The sequence below is a fragment of the Mandrillus leucophaeus genome, unplaced genomic scaffold (genome assembly GCF_000951045.1).
Source record: "Mandrillus leucophaeus isolate KB7577 unplaced genomic scaffold, Mleu.le_1.0 Scaffold126, whole genome shotgun sequence".
Lineage (NCBI taxonomy): Eukaryota > Metazoa > Chordata > Mammalia > Primates > Cercopithecidae > Mandrillus > Mandrillus leucophaeus.
The window spans coordinates 1,803,147-1,815,852 of NW_012100987.1; the positions used below are offsets into that span (position 1 = coordinate 1,803,147).

At 38.8% G+C, this 12,706-nt stretch overlaps 1 long non-coding RNA gene across 1 annotated transcript; it reads right to left on the reverse strand.

Annotated features, from left to right (window-relative positions):
- Positions 1-5,739: 5,739 nt before the first annotated feature.
- On the reverse strand, positions 5,740-9,956 carry LOC105533534. Its single transcript, XR_001005127.1, has 3 exons — positions 9,896-9,956; positions 8,062-8,209; positions 5,740-7,597 (listed from the first exon to the last, which is right to left on the reverse strand). It is a non-coding gene; the product is annotated as an uncharacterized LOC105533534 (long non-coding RNA).
- Between the last annotated feature and the right edge of the window lie 2,750 nt (positions 9,957-12,706).

Genomic DNA, 12,706 nt, shown 5'->3' on the forward strand with positions numbered 1-12,706 from the left:
CGGTCGGGCTGAAGGCCACAGAGAGTGTCTATGATCTGTGCACCACCATGACCCTTCAGTTATGTGTTGTGTTAATTTAGTAGGGCTGCTCTTACAAAGTTCCATAAACCGGGTGGCTGAAACAACAGAAACGCACTGTCTCATAGTTCTGAGGCTAGAAGTCCAAGATCAAGATGTCAGCAAGGTTGGTTCCTTCTGAGGGCCATGAGCAACCTCTGCACTATGCCTGTCTCCTAGCTTTTGGTGGTTTTCTGGCAACCTTTAGCATTTCTTGGCTTGTAGACTCAGCACCCTTGCACTAGTCAGCTCAAGCTGCCAGAACAAAATACTACATACTGGGTGACTTAAACCCCAGAAACAAATTTCTCACAGATCTGGAGACTGAAAAGTCTCAAGATCAAGGTGTGGGTTGATTCCAGTTCTGGTGCGGGCTGTATTCTTCCTTGTGGATGACTGCCATCTCATTGTGTCCTCACATGGTAGTGGAATGGTTGTAGGGCAGGGAATGAGAGAGAGAGAGGGAGAAAGCGAGAGAGCCCTTTATATAGTGTCTCTTGTTTTCAGGACACAGATCCTTAAAAGAACTAAGGAGGTGTGAATACTGAGACATCACCTAAACTGTCAGATGTCCTGATCCCAGTAGCTCCTGGTCCCAGGAGAGGGTCCCAGGAGATGCTATGGGTCAAAATTCAAATGTTAAAATTCTACCTTGCAGTTCTTCAGAATGTGATCTTACTTGGAAATGCGGTTGTTTGCAGATGTAGTTAGTTAGGGATTAGGGCCCTACCCTGATGAACTCATATAACCTTCAATACTTCAGTGTAGGACCTATCTCCAAATACAGTCCCCTCAAAGGTTAAGACTTCAGCATGAAAATTGTAGGGGTATACAATGCAACACATCACAACTCTGATCTCTGCCTTTGTGTTTACATGGCATTCTTCCAGTGCGAGTGTCTATGTCTGTGTCCAAATAGTCTCCTTTTTATAAGGACTCCAGTCTTATGGAATTATTGGTCTGCTTTAATCTTAACTAATTACATCTGCAAACAACCCAATTTCCAAATAAGGTCACATTCTGAAGTACTGCAAGGTAGAATTTTAACATTTGAATTTTGACCCATAGCATGTATACACCCTCTCCTGCTACCAGGACATCCATCAATTTAGGTGGGGTTTCAGTATTCACTCCTCCATAACAGACCCTGAAACAAGACTCTGTGTGCATGAAGTTATTTGGGAAACACAAGAACTTGAGCAAGGAGTGGGGAAGAGGGTGTGATTAAGTCAGCCTCCACAATGGTCACTTGGAGAATCCCATTAGCCCCATGGGGAAAATACAGGGAACATTATCCCTCCAGGGAGGAAAAGGAACAGGGATATTTAAACACCGGTTTCTCTGTCTGTTGGTGGCCAGTGGCTGTTGTGTCCTCCCTCTCTCTTTTTCTTTCTTCATTATTTGCTTTAGCCTTTTCCAACTCTCCCTGGGGAGAATTCATATTCATGAGCAAAGACACAAATCACCTTCATGCAGCACTTCTACTCCTGCTCCCTTTGAGTACTAATCTGGATTCCTACCAGTCTTCATTTGCCATATTCGGGACAATACTTAGAAACATTCATGTTAAACCAGATTCTCTCCTAAGTCTCACATCTGGCATCATAAAATCACCCGTAGGTGAGCGCTGTTCTGGATACTAAGCTATGTGTTCCCAACTTAGGATCTGACTCTGGGAACTTGCACAGAATCTCTCTACATTCTTTATCTGCCACTAAAACAGAAAAACAAGCATGACAGATATGAAAAGTACAGATAATTTGCTTATTTATAGCATTTAGCAATCTTAATTTATGTTTATGTCTTATCAGTGAACCCCTGCTAATAGAGATTCCATTTTTGCTTAAATTATTTTGGTCTTAGACTGTGGCTTTCCAGGCCATCTCTAAATGTCCTTTTGTTCCCAGAACATTTGGTCCATGAACATGACTGTAATAAAAGCAAAACAAAATAATCAATCCCAAACCCTCTATCAAGCTTTAAATAGACACAACAAAAAGCACAAAGACAAGAGTGAGAATTACTAGCTCCTCCAAAAATGTCATTCCCCAATTATTTCAACTTGTCATGGCAATAATAACAGGTAAGATTTACAAATGCCTGAAGCAGGAAGTGACAGGAGCGAGTGGAGAACTACGTCAACTGCTGCAAGTTTGAGGAAAATGAAAACAGAGAATTAGTCATTGGGTTTAGCAAAATGCAAGACATTAGAGATCATTATAGGAGGTCTTTCAGTGAAGTGGTAGAAAGAAAAACTTGATCAAAGTAAATTGGGCAGAAAAGGGGAAGTGAGAAAGTAGAAATAATAAATATGAACAGTTCTTTTAAGGAGTAGAACTGTCAGGGGAGCAGAGAAAGTAAACAGTATTTGGAGAGGGGTATGAAGTCAAGGTCGAAAGCATGTACATGTACAAACACACACATACACACACACTTTTAAGACAGACAATATCAAAGCATGTTTTTAAGCCAATAGAAATGATTCTAGTAGACAACTGATGATAGTACAGGACAGAGGAGGGGGTAACTGGGCATACATTATTAGGTTGGTGCAAAAGTAATTGTAGTTTTGCCTTTCCTTTCAATGGCAAAAACCAATTACTTTTGCACCCAATAATAGTTGAATAAAAAAGATTAGTGGACAGGGGTCCTTTGACAGAAAAGGAACCCCAAGGCAAGAAAAGGCAGATGGTGTATACAAATGAAGGTGGGTATATGGGAGTGATGGGAACAAGAGATTGTTTTCATCGGATTGCATCTATTTTATTAATAAATACAACTCATCCAGGGAGTGGGGGCAAAGGTGGGGAGTGAGAGAAAGAGAAGCGATTGGAGTTTTGAGATGAAAAGTTGTATTTGTTTCCTACCACCATAGCAAATTACCACAAATTGAGAGGCTAAAAGCAACTGAAATTTATTCTGTGACAATTCTAGAAGTCAGAAGTCCAAAATCAAGGTGTTGGAAGGGCCACGCCCCCTCTGAAGGCTCTGTGAAAGAATCGTCTCTTGTCTATCCCAGTCTTTGATAGCTCCTGGCATCCCTTGGTTTGTGGCAACGTAACTCTAATTTGTTTTCGTTTTCACATGGCAGTCTTCTTTCCTGGGCCTCTGTGTTTCCAATTTTCCTTTCCTATGTCTTATAAGGTCACCTGTCATTGGATATAGTGCATACCCTAAATCCAGGATCATTTCATTCTGAGATCCTTAATTATAACTGCAAAAAGACCCTGTTTTCCAAAAAGGTCAAATTCAGAGGTACTGGGAGTTAGGACTTGGACGTGTTTTGGAGGACACCATTCAACCCACTACAGAAGTGTTATATCATAATCATCCAGAAGAATCAGGAAAGTTATATAACTAGGAAAGTGTAGAGAGACTATCTCTCAATGTCAAGGGTCCATATGAACTTTTGATAATACTTTGAAATAAGACCATTCTACATACTTCTGTGATTTTCCTTGGCAATATTCTGCTGCTTGAATGCCAACATGAACTAAGTGGGTAATTAATTTAACCAAAGTTGAAATTTTGTGAGGCATGCATAATAAATAGAATGACCAAGATATTATGAGCCCTGAATAGAAGTGGCTATGTAGTGTCGAACTATAGTGTAGTACATAAAAGGTGAGGACAAGAGAAGAGAGATGAATTGTCAAAGTGTCAATGGATTAGAGGTCATTATAAGGTTAAAAAGTAATTGAAATGGGGATGGGGGTGTTTGAATGAGAATGAGTAGAAAGTAATGGCTAGGGGATAGGATACTTAAAATTGAGATTTTGGAGATTAGGGTTTCTCAATTCTAGCTGCCCGTTAGAATAACCAGAGATTCTGAATTAATTGTCTGGGGTAGGGCCCTGGAATTGGTATTATCCCAAGAATGACTCACGTACAATATATATGTCCATGGTCCTATGAACATGTATGAAGGTATTGTGGAGGAAATAAAAATCAGTGGAGGTGAAATAAGGGATCAGAATATTACAAAGGTCTCCCCAGGAGTAGGAGGAAATGTGAAAATCTCAGGGGATAGGGGATGATTCTTGGGAGGAAGACATGATGTAGGGACCTCAGGACAGTGGATAACTCTCTAGGATAGTTTTTCGTGGCAGGCAGGAGTACCACAAAGCCTGAAAGACGTGCTCAGGTCTAAGAAAATCATCCTTCATATCATTATTTGCTATTTTAAAATGGCACATATATTTAATAAAATGATCATTTTCTAGGGAATAACTTGACAAAAGAGCAGCTGGCTTATACCTTAGAATTAGGCCAGGAATTACCAAACAATTCAAGAGACTCTGACCTACCACCACGTCTCCCAAGTTGCTTCTGTCAACCTGAAATAATCAAAAGGATTAGAATCTTAAAGTTTATTTGACTGAAAACCTGGGAATTGCCATCCAGGAGACACAGACTTCAGATAAATGAGGTCAGTGCCCCAAAGACAAAAGTTAAGTTCTTGCTTATACAGGCAGAAAACAAAGAAGTTTAGTAAGATTATAACATTTTATATGCAAGGCTGGTTTATGAGTTACAACAATTTAGTTACTTTGTTTTCTTTTCTGTAGGGTTGGCTTTCATGTTTTCTACTGTAAAAGTGTATTTAACATTTCATCTTAAGACAATGTGATAGCCACGAGGTCTTTGTGTGAGAAAGGTAAGAGGGAAGTTAATCTATAATGAAGATCAACGGTGAAGAGGGAAGGAGGCTTCCCTGGTGCCCTTTAGTCATTTACAGCATTTTACAAAACAACATAGGTAAGGAAGAAGGCTAATCTATAATCAGAGGAACACAGATTACAGGTGCTTAGGTTGCAGCTGCCTGCCATGTAACTCAGGCCTTGTAATCACATTCCTTTAAGGCTCAAAATAATTTATAATTCTAACAGCTTAGACTTTGAATTACTTATTTTCACACTTAAAACCTAAGACCACTGCCAACACCTCCCTCTGTCCTCCAGGAAGGGAGGACAGGGCTTATGCTGGATTGTTCATTATTATTGCCACTGCCTCACTCTGTGGCTGCCATTATCAAATGATCCCAAGAACCAACTCTTGGGCCTCTCCAACTATGTTGTCTTCTCTTCCTGAAACACTCCTTTATCTCTAAGAGATAGCCTGTGATGGCTTCAAAGATAGCCCCCAAGTTCTTATTCCCTTTCTTCTTGAAGTGGACTGGATTTAGTGATTTACTTCAATTAATTATCTAAAGATGGAAATAATGGAATAATACTTTCAAGATAGAATTATACAAAGATTTCAAGTGGGGCTCACACCGCCAATCTTATTTTGCCTGTCAGCTCTGCTTGTTTTTAGGTAGTCTTTTGCAGAATGCAAGAGTTTTTTGGCATTTATATGATATTGGAGCAGACATACCTATATTCTTTAATCCAAATTAGCAAAGTGTCTATCTTCAGCAGGCTAAGTCACCAACTCTTCTCTGTCTCAGTGCTGCTTACTTTAATTATCTGTTTGTTATATATTAGTTTGTTTCCTCTAACAAGATCTCTTTACAGGTATGAATGTCTATCATAAGCTACTGAAGGTCAAACACCACACTGTACATTTTTCTTTTACGATTTGTTGTCCATATAGTCAAGATATCAGTTGAGAATGCATCTTCATGGGAGGACAAGGTATAGAAGCTATACCTTAAAATAGCTTTGCTTTGAATATTTTATATAGCATACAATTGCATTCTATTAATTTTAAATACCTTTAGACAATAACCAGGCCAATTGCCTGTACAGAAGAAATACCCCCGAACCCAGTGTTTCTCTCCTTCTAAAGATGGCTAATTTTTCATATCCCATCACAAGCATGCCTGAGTGGATGAAACAGAAGCATATGCATATATAATAATCATGTATTTCAGTTCCCCATTCTTGGTTGAATGAAATGAGGATTTAGTTCAGTTTTGGGCAGGTGGTCTTGAGAGCCCCCATTTATTATGAAGGTTTTCATTTGTAAAGACAGAAGCCATTGCCTAGTTTTTCTTAAGTAAAACTGTCTGTTCAAAAGATATCACATTTTATCATTCACTAAACATCAATTGATCTGGAGCATTAATAAAATAATGTCTTATATTTACATGGTTCTTTATGTTTACAAACATCTTTTCATATCCTTTCTTCTTTGACCTCCCAACAGATGTGGAGCTAAATATACAGCAGGCTCTTCTATTTCTGCTTTTCAAATGAGGAAACAGAATCACAGTGAGGTTAAATGACTTGTCCAGATCCCACATCGAGTAAGTTATGGCACCAGAAATTGAACAAGGACTTCTGAGGCCATGATGTGACTGATTGATGTCCTCATGCATTAAATCACCAGAAGGAAAGACTATCATTTACACATGAGCAAACTCAGGTCTGATAGTTTTTGTTACATATGCTTAAACCTTCTTGGGAACAGTCCCCATGCTCTGTATTATGTGAAAAGCACAGAAAGCCTCTTCTCCGGTATAACAATCTGTCTTTCATCACACTCATTTGTGTTTCACATGACTGAGTTTGCTGTTTAGGGAATTCCAAATGTAGAAAAATCAGATAAAACCCAGTGTCCCTGGTTTCAGTCTGTGTGATTATGAACACAATACTGTACTTACAGTAGGATGCCAGAGTGAATAGACGCTGTTGCCTTTGAAAGGATGCGCATTCGTTCTGACCTAATAACTACCTGACGCTGGGTACAATTATCTTTCTTCGAGTGGCACATTATTATTTGACACATTAATTGTTGTGTCATTTCTTTCTGAAAGGCATGTTGAGTGTCTCATACAAGCCAGAGGCTTCCTGAATTAGCCATGTCCGAGTGGTGCAGCACTAATTTACTTTTCCAAACTAAAATCAACCCCATCTCATCACCCGTTTTCAATTACCACAGGCGGACCTGAGCTGCCCTGTGACCTCAATGCTTTCTTCCTGTGCCTTGGCATATCTGATGAACATCAGCGAGGTCCCCCTTACTCACTACAGCTATGAAAGGCCCCTCCTCTGAGGCAAATCACAGAGAGAGAGACATGGCTTTGCAGAATGGAACATTCTTTATGACATAGTTCCTGCCGAAGAAGCATTGCACAAGAGTATTAGCATGGTCTCCTTTCTCTTGTGTCCATTCTACCTTGGTTTCTTTCCACTCTTTTCTAGGAAGGGGTCTCTGTATGGAGGACTGTTTCCAAAGCACAAAGACTCTATGGTCTTAGCAAGGCCCAAACATTCAAGTCTGGATGATCTTCTTCCATTGCTGCAGCTGCTCTCTGACATCCTGCACAGGCTGATGGGCTGGCGGCCCTGGGTGTGCCTCTGGGCCTGTCATCTGTCGTGTTGTTAGACCGCTGATGAACTGTCGCTGCTTGCCTTTAAAGTCTGCACTTCTCTCTTTTCCAACTTTGGCTGCCACTAGACAATGAAAATCAAGCAGCCACACAGCCCTTTATCCCCTTCCAGATCCAACTGGTTGAATCAGTCTTGGAGCAGAAAACAGAACCTTCCCATTGTCTTCCCAAATACGTGGGGTGTGCCTGTCCCATGGCAAATTACTGTTAAAAAAAAATCAGAATTAGAATGCGTTTGATACTGCACACTTTGCTGCTAGTGAATGCCATGTCACCCTGAAGACTCATCTCCCCTTTTGGTTTTAATTGGGTCCTTTTCTGTCGCTTTCTTTTCAGCTTGCACCTGTCCCTGACATATACTGCTGCTGACTACCAAGTGAGTTGTTCAGTGAGCTAGAGGTATGATAAATTAAATATGATATGTATCACTGAATCTGTCTTTGGCTGCTTCATCGTACATTATAATTTGGGAAGGGACTATTAAAATAAAATACTAAGGAATAAGCAGAAACAGCCCACTGTTAACATGTCCAATGGCAAGAGAAAATTACAGGTTTCATTGTATATGCGGCACCATCTGCCTCTTTCCGAGGCTGAGCCTTCGGCTTTCCCAGGGGAAATAGCTGTGGATAAGTTATTCAATTAGAACAGCATTATTGGCCAGCTACCTTGGAGAATTGAGTTGATGATGTTGCGATTATCCTCCTGTACATTCCTTCATGTCTCCGGCAGGCTGCAGTGCACGGCAACTTCCTTAAGTGTTTACTGAGCCCTACAGTAGAGGTGAACAATTGGAATGAAGAATATCAAGGATTCCTGAAAGAAAATCAATTTTGAATGAACTTTTCTTGCTTAGCCACAGCTCCAGTATTCTGAGTCATACTGTATTTTTGTGGACTTCCATTGACTTAAGTGACAGAAATGGCAATCGGGAGGACAGTGAATTTCATGATAGCATTTAACCTATGGCACTGCACAAAATAATTACTCATGTACAATTGTAAGGTAAAAAAAAACCACTCAGGTCTCCTCAACTGTGATATTAATCTTAGGGAATGGGGAAATCTCATAGGAGCATAATGCCATTTTAATGAAGACTTTAGCTGTTCTTCAAAAATATTTGTATCATAAAAAATAGTAATTATTTATGAGTCACTCTCTCAGGAGGTCAGATCCCTTCAAGGGTCATGCCATCAACCAAAAACTTCCTAAATGGGAGCTTTTGGGAGTGTTCATTGTTATCTCTAGGATCCCGTGGTTTGTAACTAGAAGACGCAACAATATTCCTCTTGCCTCACAAAAATATTTATAATATTTTTACATTTTTAAAACTCATTGATGCTTAAAGAAAGTTAGACATAAAGAAAAATATTAAAATCTAAAACAATTTATTTTCACATTTCTCACAAGTATGCTCTGGTATGTCAAATATTTTCAGGGTGCATATCTACATCCCAGGGGCAGTTCAGGCGATCTTCTATGACTGTTAATTGGGCAGGAAAGCCAACGTGCTCCTCTTCACTGGTTCAGATTCTGATGGCTTTGGAAGGTATCTGTCTGTATTTCTGTTTTCATAAATTGGAAGAATTACGTTTATATTCTTTGTCTTTGTGTGTGTGTGTGTGTGTGTGTATGTGTGTGTGATGCCGATATTTTAAGATACTCATTTTTAAGGGCCTCTTATATATTAGGACATAAACCCTCTATTGCAAAAAATGTTTTCCCCAGCATGTCATTAACTTTCATTTAGTTGTTGATATTTCTGATATTCAAAAGTGTTATTTGCAAGTAATCAGATCTACTTTTTCACTTGTGTTGTTTTCACCACATTATGTGTAAAGTCTTCACTTGAGATAAGTTAAATATTTACTTACATTTTCTTGGCTTAAAAGTTGAAATGTATTTTCTTTTAACTAATCCATTAGATATGTATGCATGTATGTTTGTGTGAATGTGTGTATTTAGCATAGAATGGTCTAAGATAAATGTATCTATGAGATCCGGTTATGTTATCAAAAACACTAACATCTCAGTGTCTAAACACACATTTTTTTCCTTGCTCATGTAAAGTCTATGTGTGTCCTGAAAGCTTTTGGACAGACGCCCTCCACAGCAACAACAACAAGAACAAATTAAGAATTTGGACTGCACGTTTACCTGTTAAAAGCCTTTAAGCTCCGTTTTTCAGAGTACTTCCATTTTATGGCACCCCCATCTCAACCCAAAGCTCTGGGTTCACTGTGGAAGAGGAGGAGAATGTGGGAAATGGGTCCATCAGCTCTCACGTACTTTGGGCCGGGAAATAATGCATTGCCTCCTGATAGACACAGTCAGGCTATGGGACCAGTCATCTAGCCCCAGCCTACTGACTAGAGGAGTGAAAAAGGAGAACTGGAAATATTGCTAAGGACTGGTAGTATCTGCCACAATTTACCCTTTTGTTTCTCCAGATATTCAGTGCAGTCTCCCTGTGGTATAGATATGTATGACAATTATACCTACCTCCCCTCTAAGAGAGAAAACCCCACGGTCTTCCTCAGTCATGGCACTGAGCTCAAAGTCCAGAATCCAGAATCTCTGAGTGATACAATTGTCCCTCCGTATCCATGGGGGTTTGGTTCCAGGACCCCCATAGATATCCAATCCACAGATGCTCAAATCGCTAATATAAAATGGTGCAGTATCTGCACATAACTTATACATATCATTCCATATATTTTAAATCATTTTTATATTACTTACAACACCTAATACAATGTAAATACTATGTAAATAGTTAATGCTATATTGTTTTGTTTACATTAGTTTTTATTGTTATATTGTTTTTATTGAGTTTTTAAAAAATATTTTCTATCCACAGTTGGTCGAATCCTTGGATACAAAATCCTTGCATACTGTACTCTCTATGTCAAATCTACAGGTAGTTCCCATAGCTTTGGAAACCTAGCAACTAAAATGACAAGTTATCTGGCACTTACACATGTCATAATTGAAAAAGGAAACAGGAGTCCCTGTTCCTGAAAAATTCTGAATTCCTTCCAGGCAGACTCTTTTGAGCACCCTACCTTCATGAGGCCCAGACTCTGCTCTCCTGGAGGTTCCAGCTTGGTTCTTGGTCTCTGTGTCTTCTGTCCCCACCCTCAGGGAGATATTTTTCCTTTCCTTTCTCCCTTCTTGGGGTCATATAAAATGGATCCTAGAGAATATGAAGTTTTCTTTGCCTACTTCCTACTCAGGGCCTGAGAGGTGTTTTAGCACGCCGCCCAGGGCCGCTCTGAATGCAGCCTAACACAAATTTGTAAACTTTCTTAAAATATCATAAGTTTTTTTTTGTTGTTTTTTTGTTTTTTTGGTTTTTGGTTTTGCTCATCAGCTATCACTAGTGTTAGTTAGTTAGACAATTCTTCTTCTTCCAGTGTGGCCCAGGGAAGCCAAAAGATTGGATACCCTTGTTTTAGAGTCTCAAACAATTTTAGTGCAGGCTCATAGTTTCTTAAGCAATACAACTCTCTTAAAACTTTGTTGGTTTTTCTAACCTATTGAATTCCAATTAATTCCATGTGCCAATAATTACAGCTATGATTCTTTATCTAAGACACTTCTCACTTCATCTGTATTTCTTTACACTCATGTGCCTGTACCTCTCCTAGCTTAAAGACCCTGGTAGTTTTCTTGAGTCTATCTGGATTTGATGAGAGAATGGAACCCTTAAGCTCTTTTACCTGAGTTATTTTTCCAATTGAAAAGATTACTGGGCCTCAGGCCCTTAGTTTGATCTTTCCCTAAGGCATTTTTATCTCATTAATTCCTTTTTATGAGTAAAAGTGCAGTCTAAATCTATTATTTATTTTTGTTGTTGTTGCTTGTTTGTTTGTTTGTTTTTGTAAACAGCTCAATTTTAACATCTTTTAACATTTTCTCTTTTACTATTTAGGATTGAAAGCAATTACTGGTTTAACTCATTCAAGACCCCAAATATCTGAACTATTTTTTTTCATTCTTGCTGGCAAACAGATAATACTTTTCAGAACTGTTTTTCTTATAATTCCTTATCAAATACAACCCATAGTGACCAGCACAGATTAATATCTGCTTTGCGAGTTCTCACACTAGAGACACACATTCATTGGGTACACATTCTGCCTTGCACATTATCAGAGGGAACAGTCTTACCAAATGAGTTCCCGCTGCAAAACCTGGCACTCCATCTTTCTAGACACAGGTGTTTGCAACAGAGAAAAGAGCATGGACAATCATTCACTGGCTCCTAATTAATTTATCAGAGCCCGTTCATCAGAAAGGGACATGTACCTCTGCAACATATAGTATATCCACAGAAAGGAGGAATATTGGAAATATGGGTAATATCTAGAAATCTCTATGCAAACAAAAGTTTAATTTGTGTTTTCTTCCAAAAGACAAATTTTCCCAATTTGTTAAATATGCCCCTTTACCCATTGGTCCCTTTAAAAATAAAACATTTCATAATCTGTCACAGGAGTAGAAAAATAACAAAAAAACAAATACTTCATACATAGTTAGGGTTACAAGGAATAAATCAACAAGTATTTGTGGATACCTACTGTCCAGTGCAAGAAATTAAATTCCCCAGTAGCCTATCCAATTGCATTTACTTTCCTACCCAGTTATCTTTTTTAGTTACTTTTTTTTTTTTTTTTTTTTTTTGAGACAGGTTCTCACTCTGTCCCCCAGGCTGGAATACAATGAAAAGGAAAGATCATGGCTCACTGCAGCCTCTAACTCCTGAGCTCACATGATCCTCCTGCCTTAGCCACCTAAAGCACTGGGATTACAGGCGTGGGCCACTGTGCCTGGTCTTATTATTATTTTTAATTGACACATAATATTAAACATATTTATGGGGTAAGATGTGAGATTTTGGTACCTGTTTACAAGGTATAATGATTAATTACATCAGGGTGATTATCACATACATCACTTCAAACATTTATGGTTTCTTTGTGTTGGGAACAGTTATAATCCACTCTTCTAGCTATCTGAAAATACACAATAAGTTGTTAACTGTAGTCAGCCTATTGTGTGATAGAACACTTAACCTATTCTTTCTGTCTAGCTGTACTTTTGTATTGGTTAACCAACCTCTTACTACATAGTTCTCACATCCTTCCCTTCCTCTAGTAACCACTACTATACTCTCTGCTGGTATGAGATCACATTTTTTAGCTTACACATGTGAATGAGAATACATGGCATTTATCTTTATGTGCCTAAGTTATTTTGCCTAACAATGTCCTCCAAGCTCATCCACATTCTGAGTTCTCAAGTATTAGT